Genomic DNA, 13,787 nt, shown 5'->3' with positions numbered 1-13,787 from the left:
GTGGCGACAACGCGACGCCATTAGGAACGCACTGTTATGTTGGTATCACTGATGCATTAACAAGAGCTAAATACGACCGTTGCTATCTTCGTGGGATGCCGAGGTTTGTGTAATATGGTTTGTGATACAAAGGAAAGTGCCCCTTAATAACGCCTGCTCGCGTCAAGGCAAGAAAAACATCCCAGTTTTCAACTAGTTTACCGGCTACGCTAGGTTTGTGTAACATGGTTTGTGATACAAATCAATGTATCAGGGATACCAACATAACAGTGACGTACCTAATGGCAGCTGATTGCCGCCGCATCGATTCGCGAAGTGAATTTTGGTTAACGCAATTGAAAATTTAAATTCATAATTTTCCGCCGCCCGAAATGCAAAAAGTTTTCTTTTATAGTAATTAAGGCGAATATAAAGTTTTTTTCTAAAAAATATTCGTAATAAGCGTGTCAGGCCCTATCCAAAAATTACCTAATTTTCTTTTTGTGTTATTAATGCAGTTACAACAGCTTAAAATTATTTGTATTTGTTGAGATAGTGAATGGGATAAATCATAAAAAAATTTAAGTAGGTTTTGGCATTTTTCATACTTCTTCCCCCCTCACCCCATATGCTCTGTCTAAGACCTTTTAGGTTCAAGAAAATATCGTAGTAACATATATCTAAAAAAGTGTTTATTTAATTTGGTCTGTCACACTATTGGGTTAAATCGACATTATAATAACTAATTGATTTTGTTATTATAATGTTAATAATTCAGCACAAAACATTTGCACAAAATCCATTTTAATCAAAAGAACATTTTATAAATAAATGACATAAAGCAGGATAATTATTTTTTATAATAATTAGAATAAAATAACTTTGTTTTTAAAACCAATTTATTGTATATATTTTTAATATATAAAACCAACAGGTTTACTAGGGTGAGCTGAAACCAGTTGGTTTTATATATTAAAAATATATAAGGACAATATAGTGGTATTAAAAACAAAGTTATTTTATTCTAATTATTGGAATTATGTATATCCATCCACAAAGTGTTTGCTACATGTGAAATTTTTTTTTTTTTAATAATTATTTGACTGAATCTTAATTCAATTAGCTGTGAAGAATCGTTTCCCACACAGGTAATTTCACAAATTTATAAGTAGGTACACAAGAAATGTGGAAATGTTCATTAATTTAATAAATAATCCATTAATTTGTATTTGTAACTGTAAATATGTTGTTTTCTATTTTGCTGTTTATATAAATAATATTAAGCAAACTTTATTGACAATTCTGTAATAAAATAATCTCCACATTAGATATATTTAGTATGTATAAATACGTAATTTTAGTCTCAATCAAACTGCATTTTAGATAATAAATATGTTTATTGTATTTACATGTGCATAGACGACCGATCGTAAAAAAATCCTGCCATTTAATATACATATTTCATTTTGAGAGATGTGCGCAAATACGTCATGAAGAATAAAATTTGATTTTGCTTTCTGTTAGTACTTAGTTACATGTCATCCAAAATTGACCAAATATTTTAGGGAATCGTGAATAATTATTTTTCTATAAGGGATTTAACTTAGTATGAGTTTAATTTTTATTACCAAATCACTAGTTTTATTGTAATTATGGTCATTTTATGTTAATCCTCTGAAAAATATAGTTTTTAAATTGAATCATCTATTGTAAAAGTAAAAGTAGGTGTATGTGTACGGGGAAAATATAGGCTATGGACCAAGTGCGTTCAGATTATTTAAGATTTGTGTAATATCACTGGAGAGGTTGATTGCTTTGATTGATCAACTGGCTAAGGCAGGGATCGGCAGACTTTCAAGTGAGAAGTGTCAAGTTGTCAAGGAAACAGGATAACAAATGTATCAGAGAGCTATACAAATATATACAATATTAGCTGCAAACTCATCTGCAGTCTGCCGACTGTTGGACTAGGGCATCTAAGGCCTTCACCATGGCCAATTTAAAGATGGGACCATGGAGTTTTATTACGAACAGGCAAAACATAATCGATTTTATAAAGTTAACAAATAATATCTTTATTAATGGGATTCCATCAGCATCTTCCTATGTAAATATGTAAGTACTTAGACAGCGTCCCCATTGACAAATAAATAGGATTTTTTTTTAATTCATACAATACATTTTGAATTCATGTATACAATTAGTGGCCATCTTGGCTATCAGTGAGTAGGCATTTACATAGAGAGGTGTTGATTTCATAACCTCAAACCATTTTAATTTTACTTCCACAGTTAGTTGAAACACAACACAATTTTACAAAAATTCGCAAACTACATTGAAACTGACATGATATAGGTAATATTGATGCATGTTGAAACTATGTTAGTGTAAAGTGTATTTGTTTTTTTTTATTTGATAAAATGTTGATTACAAAATTAAATGTTGTATTTCCAATGAAGCGCAGATATCTTAACAAATAATCTCTGTACTTACTTTGTTTAGTGTCAATGTTCATGGAAAATTGTGCCTTTTTTGCTTTACCATTTTAATTATGTGGATGTAATATTTGTCAGGCCAATAGAATATTAGTTTATCATTGACAGTTAAAAATACAATATATTAGAGAGACCAAAAGAGCCCTTTTTGGCCATGTGAGCTTAAAGATTTTAATTTATGATTAAATTACTGTATATAAAATTGTAACAAAATATTTGTACGTTTGTCAAAATTCTTTCTGTTTTTAGTAGTTTTTGGTTATTATATTTAACAGCCTTACTAACTGGTGTAAATATTATGCGGCGCGTACGGTAAGAACCGTGAAAAACTTCACTTATTTGTTTTGTTTTTGTTTGTTTTATTTTGTAAATGTTTTGTCCAATTTACTTCTTTGGTGTCCATCTTATTTTAAATTAATGTGTGTCACTAGATTGTAGAAACGGGCAGATTAATCAATTCCAGTGAATCAATTCAGTTTAATTTACTACTTTCTCATTGATTAGGTTACCTCCAATCATTTTGATTTCAAAGGTAATCCATATTATCATAATTTAACTCTAAACTCAATTCATACTTTTCCATATTCCGTTCCAAATTCACCAAGAATTACTACTGAGATTTTGTAAAAGTTTTAGGGACGCATTGCAGCAATTAAGGATTGATTATAAAGGTATTTTTTTAAAGGAAGACAAACATTCCTGACACGACACAACCTGACAATATTTGAAAATCTCCAACTACCACCACAGTTAGCGGAAAATATTGTTTTATGATGGTGGACTTAGCCAGCCTAGGAATCGAACACATGACGCCTGGGTGGGACCCAAATGAATTGCCAACTCAGCCACTGACCGGTAGAAATTAATTTATTCACATGATTCAATTGGTTTATCTGCCCATGTCTATACTTGTTAAATTGTTGTTTTATTTAAAAATAACTAATGTGATTGATTTCATTGGATATTATGAATGATGTAAATATTATAAAATGGAATTATTTGGGGTGCCTTTTATACAAAAAAAAATGGTAAACAAAATGCATGGAAAGGTGTTTAAAAATGATTTAATGAATAAAAATAGTAAATTTTATTAGTAGGTTAGGTCTTATTGTGAAACAAAATCTTTCATATATTTTAGTTTTGTGGGTTTCTGGAACACTTTTTTATGTAAGTAGAAATGCAGATATTTTGCATCTGAAAAATATTGTGAGAAATTTCTTTATTATCTAACCTTTTAAATGCATTTTTGTAGGAAAATATAGTCTTCATTGTCTCCCCACCACTGTTAGTGTTCCTATCTGTGCCATTTTTTTCCGTTTTGTATTTAATTTTCACATCAGAAGCCATAAAGATGAAAATGTGAAGATTGCATATCGTCCAAAATATTAGATTGTAAAAATTAAATCTCTGTAGATATTTAGAACAAAAGTGAGATCAGAATCATATCATGAGTGTTTAAAAACTACTTTAAAATGTACTTCATTGTATTTTTAAGTATTTAAAATTAATTCTTGTCACTTATGGCAACATTTGACACACTGATCTTTAGAATGGGCACAATACTACGACTTTTGACTCGTACCGCATGAATATAAAGAGCTGTGAGAAAAATAAAATATAATTATTACTTAGAAATGATAAAAAAAGTTGTTGAACATGATTTAAGATTTGGCCAATAAGTTCAGTTGTTTTATTTTCGGGTTATTGATTCGTTTTCTCTTACTCTTTTCTTCTTCAACGTTTTTCCAAACTCTTTCAACGTTTCGCGCGGTCTTGCATTTTCCAACATCAGAGCAGATGTTATGCCTTTATTACAGTCTGCCCTGATGATGGATACAGATATTTGAAACATTAGCTCAAGAAGAAAGAAGCACAATACGGCTTAATATCCGTCAAATAATAGTAAAAAGTTTTTTCTCTCGCAAGCACTAGCTGAAGTCTAATCTCTAGTGTCTAGTCTCCGATATTAGAACAAGCGCTAACTGTGTTAGACAAAAATTTGTCTTGTTTGACATTGGAGAAAGTGGTAACTGCAATAGACATTGAGGTATTATAATAGAGTAAGAATTCTCAGCAAAATTAACTGAAAACAGTGTTCCTATTTGAACATCGCAGATAATGGGAAGGAGGGATATGGGGGTAACTGAACGATAGCAAGCGGTGAGCTATCATCTCTGTCGTGCTCAGTTAACCTAGCCTAGAGTAAATGAGACAGACAAGCCAGTTCTGACAAACCGCCCGAGCGACACCAGAAAGACATGGTACTTGCAGCCCGGCATCCTATGTTTAGAGTTTTTTAACATTAAAGGTTAAAAGATCCAATTTAAACTAATATTGATTATGGTAAAGCCCCACTAATCGATGAAAGGTTACTCTCCTATCTCACCAGAATAAATTGTACAGTGAACTTAGTGTGCATTTTTTCAGTTATCGCTTGAAACCCATATCCGGCTAGAGCTAGAAACCAACTGAAGCCTTTGGTTTCTTAAAGAGGTCAATTAACAGATGATTGTTGCCCATATTTCAAACGCCAATGTTAGCTCTATCTATATACCTCAATGGCAAACAATATCTGAAGTAGTAAAATTTTGTCTTTTCTCTGTCATTGAAGCGACTGAAAATAGACAAGAACTTTCTTTCTCCCACATTAGACCCATAATTTTTTCCTATCACTCTGTCGCTCCCTGCATAAATCATTGTCTGCGATTTGAAATCATCTATGACTTATTTTATTATGCGAGTCAGCTGAAAGGGCATAGACAAAATATGTCACAAAGAGTTGTAATTTAAAGCCACTAGCAAATAATTTTTTTTACTTAAACTGTGCACTCCAAAATGATTAGTTGTAATGATTGTTTTATTTTGTATTTGAATGTTGTAATACTAATTTTTAATGTTTCGTTTTTGATGTATAATTGAATGTTAGCTGTCGCAAATCCAAACCCTGTCTTCCATAGTAGTTTGTGGTAGGTACCTTGTAAACTTTTTTATTAATAATGCCCCACTTTATAAAATTATTCCAAGTACCCATTGCTTCAATAAAAAGGTCTGTTCAATGATTTATGTATTGGATCCTAAATGAAGGTAAAAAACTGTTTTAATTTTTTTTTCCCACTAAAAAATTCAGGAATATGAAACAAAATGGGGTCTAGTCTTATATTTTTTTACAATTAATTGAATATTTCAAAGCCCCGTATAGTTCAAGTTAGAAAATTTGTGACATACTAAAACAGTTTTGTAGAACATGTTTTCAGATCATAAAATGCTATGCAAATTTCATAACACCAGAGCTTATCGTTCATGAATTTTATCTGCTTCAGACATCATATAAACAGTTTTTTTTTGCTTTATAACATATAAGATTAAAAACAATAATTCAATACTGTAATGAAATATCTTCTCATTTTTTTGCAATGCGTAACTCAAAATAATAATTATTCTAATAAATGTTTTAATAATTGTGAATTATGACCAAGGTTGAAATATATTTTATAGTTGCCTATGTGTTGTCCCATAAAGATTTTAATATTAAGTAACATTTTTATAACATATTTGGATGTAACATAATAGGTAAACTTAATTTTGATTTTAAATGTAATTGTATAGATTACGATAAAAAAAGACTACCTGTAGTTGTAAAAAACATATTTTCATATTTCTTATAGCACTTTTTACTAAACTATAATGCACACCTCTCGTCACTCTCATTAGCTTTGTGATTCCCAATTTACCCTTTTGGATTTAAAAAATAGTGAAATTTCCATAGACTTTTCTAATAATAAGCAAATTTTTAATCTCATATTATTAAGGTTGGTTATCATTGTGTTTTTTTACAAACTCAACTTTTAAAATATACATATTGAGAACCTACACACTTAATTAAACTTTTTTTTAATCAAATAGGATATTTTCACTGTCTTTTTTTATATTCTCAAAAAAAATTACGATAATGATGGTATTTTTATGTTGATAAATAAATTTACTACAATTTTAAATGTGTCATTTTCGATTTGCCGCCAAAATGACTAGTTCGTTATTATTCGTGAATGTTGGCAACGTTGGTGACAGCCATCTTACCAGCCAGAGGCAGTTTCTATATCATTATCACGTTGTAGCCAGTTGGAACTGTTTGCAAATATTAAAATTACATATTACAACACATATATTTTATTACAATTATCAGAATTAGATAAATAAACTTTAAATCTTCCACACATTTTTAACGGTATTCATAGTTTTGTGAAAATACCCTATTCCTCAATATTACAATTAATTAATTCCCAATTATTTTTTTTACTTTTGAAGGAATTTTAAAAACACAAACAATATATTTATATTTTTATCAACCTTTTACCCTGATCTACGTGGTTGTAGATTATGTGATCTGTCTGCCAGCGTTGTAAGGGTTAAATTAGATTCAATACCTGCAATATATCGAACTACGCATCCTTCAGAACTTGAACTAATAAACGATCAGTAATTTTTTTAATAGCAGAACTTGAATAGAACCTTCACAGAACTGATAAATTGTTCAAATTCTGTGAAACAACCCGTCCTAAAAAGGTTAGGCTCCTAGATCTCATACAGGCAAATAGAATTGATTATCAAGAACAAACTTTGAGATCTGAAAATATTTTATAAATTTCATCAAAGGTTATTTCATCATAGATTGACCTTACTTCGGGAACATGGATACGCCCACAACACACTTCTATCAGTTTCAAGTATCATAATGTCCATTACAACTTGACAAAATTATCTTTTCAATCAGACAAAGGAAGAACTATCAAAAAATTATGAACATCCATATATTTTTTGTATCCACAAAATTTACACTAGCGATTCCACTGGCTGCAGCAATTGTTGATGTGTATCTGATTTGGACTGCATTTCACTGTGCTGCCTCTGGTGGTAAAAAAAGAAGTACACTGCTACCAGCTCGACTATCGATGGCATTTTTTTGGTCCTAAAAAATATGTGTTGACAATCTGTGCAGTTCCTGATTTCACCACCAGCAAGATAATTAGGTTGCAGTCACAGAACAGATAATTTCTAGAAGAGTGATCTATACAGATTTAAAAAAAAAACATTTGTCATCAATGTACATTAGGCCCCCAATGCACTTTTTATATGTTCTGTTTTTGCAGTATGCAATCTCTAATTCTATAGATTTATTTTTTAACATCTTCACCGCACTTTCGTCTTTTTGTAAATTTCTTCTATGATGTCGTTTGTACAAGCCTTGATATTGCAATATCTTAAATGTGTAATCTTTTGTGTAAAATTCTATTTAAATAATTCACCATCGTAACTCAATCGAATGAATCTCATTATTATTATTATAAATGTTTTTTCAAAGATCCTAGTGTATCCAAATGAAATTATTTATTTGACATTTCAATTCAATTTCACATTCTGATTGTTGAATTTGCAATTTCAAATTCTTTACTTATGTAGCCTTATATTATATTAAATAAATTACTCAAAAAAAAAACGTAGTTTCTTTATTTTAACACGGGACAAGAGTTCTAACTGCCCAAAACCAGTGGGACTATGGCATTAGGCCTGTGCTTATTGTGGTATATTTTTTAATATGTTTAATATAGACTGGTCCCATGATGTAAAATCCAAGTTGTTGACCTTGGATCACCTGTGCTGACGCCGCCATTTTGAAAAAAACAGCCGAAATTGCACCAAAATCTAGTTTTTCATAAGGAATATTTCCAAAATAAACTCTCTCCTGTCCCATTGTCTCTTTTCTCAGAGGAAGGCATGCGCATAGGAACGAAGTTCATATTTAACTCATCTTTCAACCCTCTAACAAATAACACAGAGCTAAGAAGCAGTAAAATATGGTATAGTAAAGCATGCACCCATAGGTGCCACAGGGAAAGTTTATAGGAAACGAGAAAAACAAGTCTCGTTTTATTTCCCTACTCAGAACTGCATTTGAACAAGCTGAAGAGGATGTTGACATTCTCATGGTAGCCACAGTAAACTCGTTGTCTTCTCAACAAAACTCCCAGTCATAATCATTGATCAGGATATCGACTGGCTACTCCTCATAGCTCTCTCACCTCCCAACGTATATTACTAAAAAGTTGGTAAAAGTAAATCATCTAACGCGTTGTACTCCAACGAATGTTGCAATAATTGAAAGCATTGTATACCGGTGCTTAGTTGGAATACACGCCAAACGCGCGCCCAACATTTGTACACAGTTGACATTTGTCACATGAGAACGGGTCGCTTCTACGATTCGTTCCTAAGTTCAACAGCTCGGCTGTGGAACGAACTGCCGGCCTCTGTGTTTCCTCCCTCCTACAACATGGGACTCTTCAAGACCTATGTTCACTCCTTCCTCTCCACAAAAAGACCCTCCACACAGCATCCCCAAAGATGACATAGGCCCTGAGGGAAATTATTTTCTTCAGGGCCTCCTGTGTGGAGTATATATAAAAAAATTAAAAAAAATATTTCACATCTAAGTGGCTGCGATACAACTGGTGCTCCGTTCGGTCAAGGCAAATACAAAATTTGTAATATTTTACTCAAGAACCACTCCACCGATTGAATTTGTTCGTGTATTTTATATATATTTCATTATATAGTATAAAAATAATTGTTAAAATATAGAAAAACACTACACCTCTTTTTCAAAAATTTGTTAAGGTTAGGCGAAATTGGAAACGAGGTATTTGCGAAAAACTAGATTTTGGTGCGGTTTCGGATGTTTTTTTCAAAATGGCGACGTTAGCACAGATGATCCAAGGTCGACAACTTGGATTTTACATCATGGAACCAGTCTATAAAAACATTTAAAAAATTGGGACTACTGGAATAATTACAATTGCACTGGTCTACATCATCTATTTGGGATATTTTGTAAGCTTGAAGGAAGTGGAAGATGCAAAGGGAAGGTTAAGAAGTGCCTGGCTATTCAAATCTGGTCACCAAGAACGGCTAAAGCCATTTTAAACAATGAAATATTGGTTTTGACCAAAATTCTAGACAGAAAACTTATTTAGAAATTTTGGAATGGTGATTGAATCATGGTTTGAAACGAAATAAGTATCAAAATATGCATAAAATTGTATTTTTAGAAAAATCATTAGTTTTATGGACGCTAATATTAGACTTGGGTTCGAACTTTAGAAGCAGTTAACTCAGGATCTATGGTTCAAAACGGACTGAAATTTTGGAATGGTGATAAGAATCATGGTTTGAAACGAAATAGTATCAAAATCTGCAATAAGTTGTAATTTTAGAAAAATCATCATTCCTATAAGCACTTATTTCAGACTTGTGTTCGAACTATAGAAGCCATTTTATCAGGTTCTATAGTACCAAACGGGCTGCAATTTTGGAATAGTTATAAGAATTATGGTCTCTAACGAAATCCGTCACAAAATCTGCAATAAGTTGTAATTTTAGAAAAATCATCATTCCTATAAGCACTTATTTCAGACTTGTGTTCGAACTATAGAAGCAATTTTTTCAGGTTCAATGGTGCCAAACGGGCTGCAATTTTGGAATAGTTATAAGAATTATGGTCTTTAACAAAATCCGTCACAAAATCTCCATTAGATATAAATTTAAGAAAAATCATCATTCCTATAAGCACTAATTTCAGACTTGGGTTGGAACTTTAGAAGCCATTTTTTCAGGTTCTATGCTACCATAAGGACTGAAATTTTGTAACGGTGATAAGAATCATGGTTTGAAACGAAATAAGTATCAAAATCTGCATAAATATGTATTTTAAGAAAAATCATTATTTTTATGAACGCTTATTTCAGATTTGGGTTCGAACTTTGAAAGCAGTTTTTTCGGGCTCTATGGTTCCAAACGGAATGCAACTTTGGAATCGTGAAAAGAATCTTGGTTTCAAATGAAATCCGTCACAAAATCTGCATAAGATTGAAATTTTAGAAAAATCATCATTCCTATAAGCACTAATTTCAGACTTGGGTTCGAACTTAAGAAGCCATTTTGTCAGGTTCTTTGGTACCGAACAGGCTGCAATTTTGGAATCGTTATTAGAATCATGCTCTTATATGAAATCCGTCACAAAATCTTTAAAAGGTGTAAATTTAAGAACAAATTTCAGACATGGGTTCGTACTTTAGAAGCCATTTTGTCAAGTTCTATGGTACCAAAAGGACTGAAATTTTGGAATGGTGATAAGAATCATCGTCCGAAACGACATAAGCATCGAAATCTGAAAAAGTTTTCATTTTAGAAAAATCATCATTTCTATAAGCACTAATTTCAGACATGGGTTCGAACTTTAGATTCCATTTTTTCAGGTTCTATGGTACCAAACGGTCTGCAATTTTGGAATCGTTAAAAGAATCATGTTCTTTAACGAAATCTGTCACGAAATCTGCATTCGATTGATATTTTAGAAAAATAATCAATCCTATAAGCATTAATTTCAGACTTGGGTTCGAACTTAAGAAGCCATTTTTTCAGGTTTTATGGTACCAAAACGACTGAAATTTTGGAATGGTGATAAGAATCATGGTTTGAAACGAAATAACTATCAAAATCTGCATATAGTTGTATTTTTAGAAAAATCATTATTTTTATGGACTCTAATTTCAAACTTGGGTTCGAACTTTAGAAGCAAGTTTTTCAGGCTCTATTGTTTCAAACGGCCAAAATCTTTTTGAATTGTGATAAGAATCATGGTTTGAAACGAAATAACTATCAATATCTGCAAAAAGTTTTATTTTAAGAAAAATCATTATTTTTATGAACGCTAATTTCAGACTTGGGCTCGAACTTAAGAAGCAGTTTTTTCAGGCTCTATGGTTCCAAAAGGACTGAAATTTTGGAATGGTGATAAGAATAATCGTCCGAAACGAAATAAGTATAAAAACCTTCAAAAAGATGTCATTAAAGAAAAATCATTATTCCTAATTTCAGACTTGGGTTAGAACTTCAGAAGCCATTTTTAAGGATCTATTGTACCAAAAGGACTGAAATTTTGGAATGGTGATAAGAATAATCGTCCGAAACGAAATAAGTATAAAAATCTGCAAAAAGATGTCATTTTAGAAAAATCATTATTCCTATAAGCACTAATTTCAGACTTGGGTTGGAACTTTAGAAGCCATTTTTAAGGATCTATTGTACCAAAAGGACTGAAATTTTGGAATGGTTATAAGAATCATGGTTTGAAACGAAATAAGTATCAAAATCTTTATAAAGTTTTATTTAAAAAAAAATCATTATTTTTATGGACGATAATTTCAGTTTTGGGTTCGAACTTAAGAAGCAGTTTTTACGGGCTCTATGGTTCCAAAAGACTGAAATTTTGGAATGGTGATTAAAATCATCGTCCGAAACGAAATAATTATCAAAATCTGCAAAAAGTTTTTTTTTTAGAAAAATAATCTTTCCTTTAAGCACTAATTTCAGACTTGGGTTTGAACTATAGAAGCCATTTTTTCAGGTTCTATGGTACCAAAAGGACTGAAATTTTGGAATGGTGATAAGAATCATGGTTTGAAACGAAATAACTATCAAAATCTGCATTAAAATGTATTTTTACAAAAATAATTATTTTTATGGACGCTAATTTCAGCCTTGGGTTCGAACTTTAGAAGCAGTTTTTTCAGGCTCCATTGTTTCAAACGGACTGAAATTTTGAAATGGTGATAAGAATCATCGTCCGAAACGAAATAAGTATCAAAATCTTTATTTATTTGTATTCTTAGAAAATTAATTATTTTTATGGACTATAATTTCAAACTTGGGTTCGAACTTCAGGAGCAGTTTTTTCAGGCTCTATTGTTTCAAACGGACTGAAATTTTGGAATGGTGATAAGAATCATCGTCCGAAACAAAAAATTTATTTTCAAAAACTGCAAAAAATTGTCATTTTAGAAAAATCATCATTCCTATAAGCACTAATTTCAGACTTGGGTTCTGTAGTGTTTGGTGTTTGCGCTCGGGTAGCTTCGGGTTCTACCGAAGATAATCGAACGCTACTAGAGGCCTTGGTTTACATCGTCGGGTGGCGGGAAGCCATTCTGTCGCTAGACGGCCTTAGGGCAACTTGTTAGTATTATTGTCAGTTTATTATATTCCGATTAAACAACCTCCGTACATCAGTATCTACGACTATTAATAATATATATTACCAAATCCCTATCCTCGTTATAATACTGGAGATTAAGGGCCCAGTATTATATCCTGTAAACGTCAATACGTTACAGTGGCGCAGCTTAAAAGGAGTATACGGAAACAGTTTTTTCGGATTGCCGGCAAGTCGGTTTATTTCACACCAGTGACTTACGAAAAAAAAATCTCCGGGATTTATTGTCAAGGTGACAATAAATGGAGATAAACTGGGCATAATAAGGACAATTGGAAGTAAATAATTACGTGGCTCTGGGTAACAAAGACCAGACCAAGAATCCAGCGAAGAATCAATAATTTCGTGGTTCTGGGTATCAATGACCAGACGAAGAATCCAGCGAAGAATAAATAACCACGTGGTCCTGGGTAACAAAGACCAGACAAGTTTCACAGAAGAAGAAGATTTGGAATTCCGGGGAGCGGCTGGGCGCTGGACTGCATCGGCGCCGGTTCCTGGAGTCAGGTTGTCTTGTTTCTTGTTTGTTTTCTGGAAGGTGTTATTGTTGCCGGGTGGGTTTTTTTTGTTGTTGTCGTTGCAATCATGGAATCGGGCGGAATTTCCAGGTTCTCCCACGTTAATGGAGATTGGAGTCTATTCCGCTTGAGGTTAGAACAGTTCCTTCTAATTCGTGATGACATAAAAACGACTAAGTTAGATGCTGCACAGAAACGCGCTTATTTGCTAAATCTTCTGGAAGCGGAGACATTAACTCTTTTGATCAACTTATGTTTCGGATTAGTCATCGAACTACGGTAGTGGATAGTCGTGCTCTGTGTTTGACGAATTGCCTACCTGCTGTCGCGTACTTCGTACAGATAAGAAATTATTGTTACATTTTTGTTTTCTATTATTTGTTTGTTATATTAAGGTATTGATAAATTCGTGTGTACAGTCAATCAAATAGACTGTATTATTGTTTTTTTTTGTAAATTTATTTATAAATATGGAGGAAGATGAAGATCGACCTCCTGACCCCGAGTCCATATTTAATATTGGAGATGAGTATGAATCGGATGTTTCTATAATACTCCCTTCCAGAAAACGAAGACCATCGCTCTGTCTTAATGTACCTCCCAAAATTAAACCTTCGCAATCCGATGAAACCTCAAACCCTAAGGAAATTCGTAAGGATACCATATTATCAGAATCTAAAAATACTGAAC

The sequence above is a fragment of the Hesperophylax consimilis genome, chromosome 22, assembly GCF_061612785.1.
Source record: "Hesperophylax consimilis isolate HC1 chromosome 22, BYU_Hcon_1.0, whole genome shotgun sequence".
NCBI classification, from domain to species: Eukaryota; Metazoa; Arthropoda; class Insecta; order Trichoptera; family Limnephilidae; genus Hesperophylax; species Hesperophylax consimilis.
The sequence above is the reverse complement of the archived record's forward strand: the minus strand, read 5'-3'. Positions refer to the sequence as shown.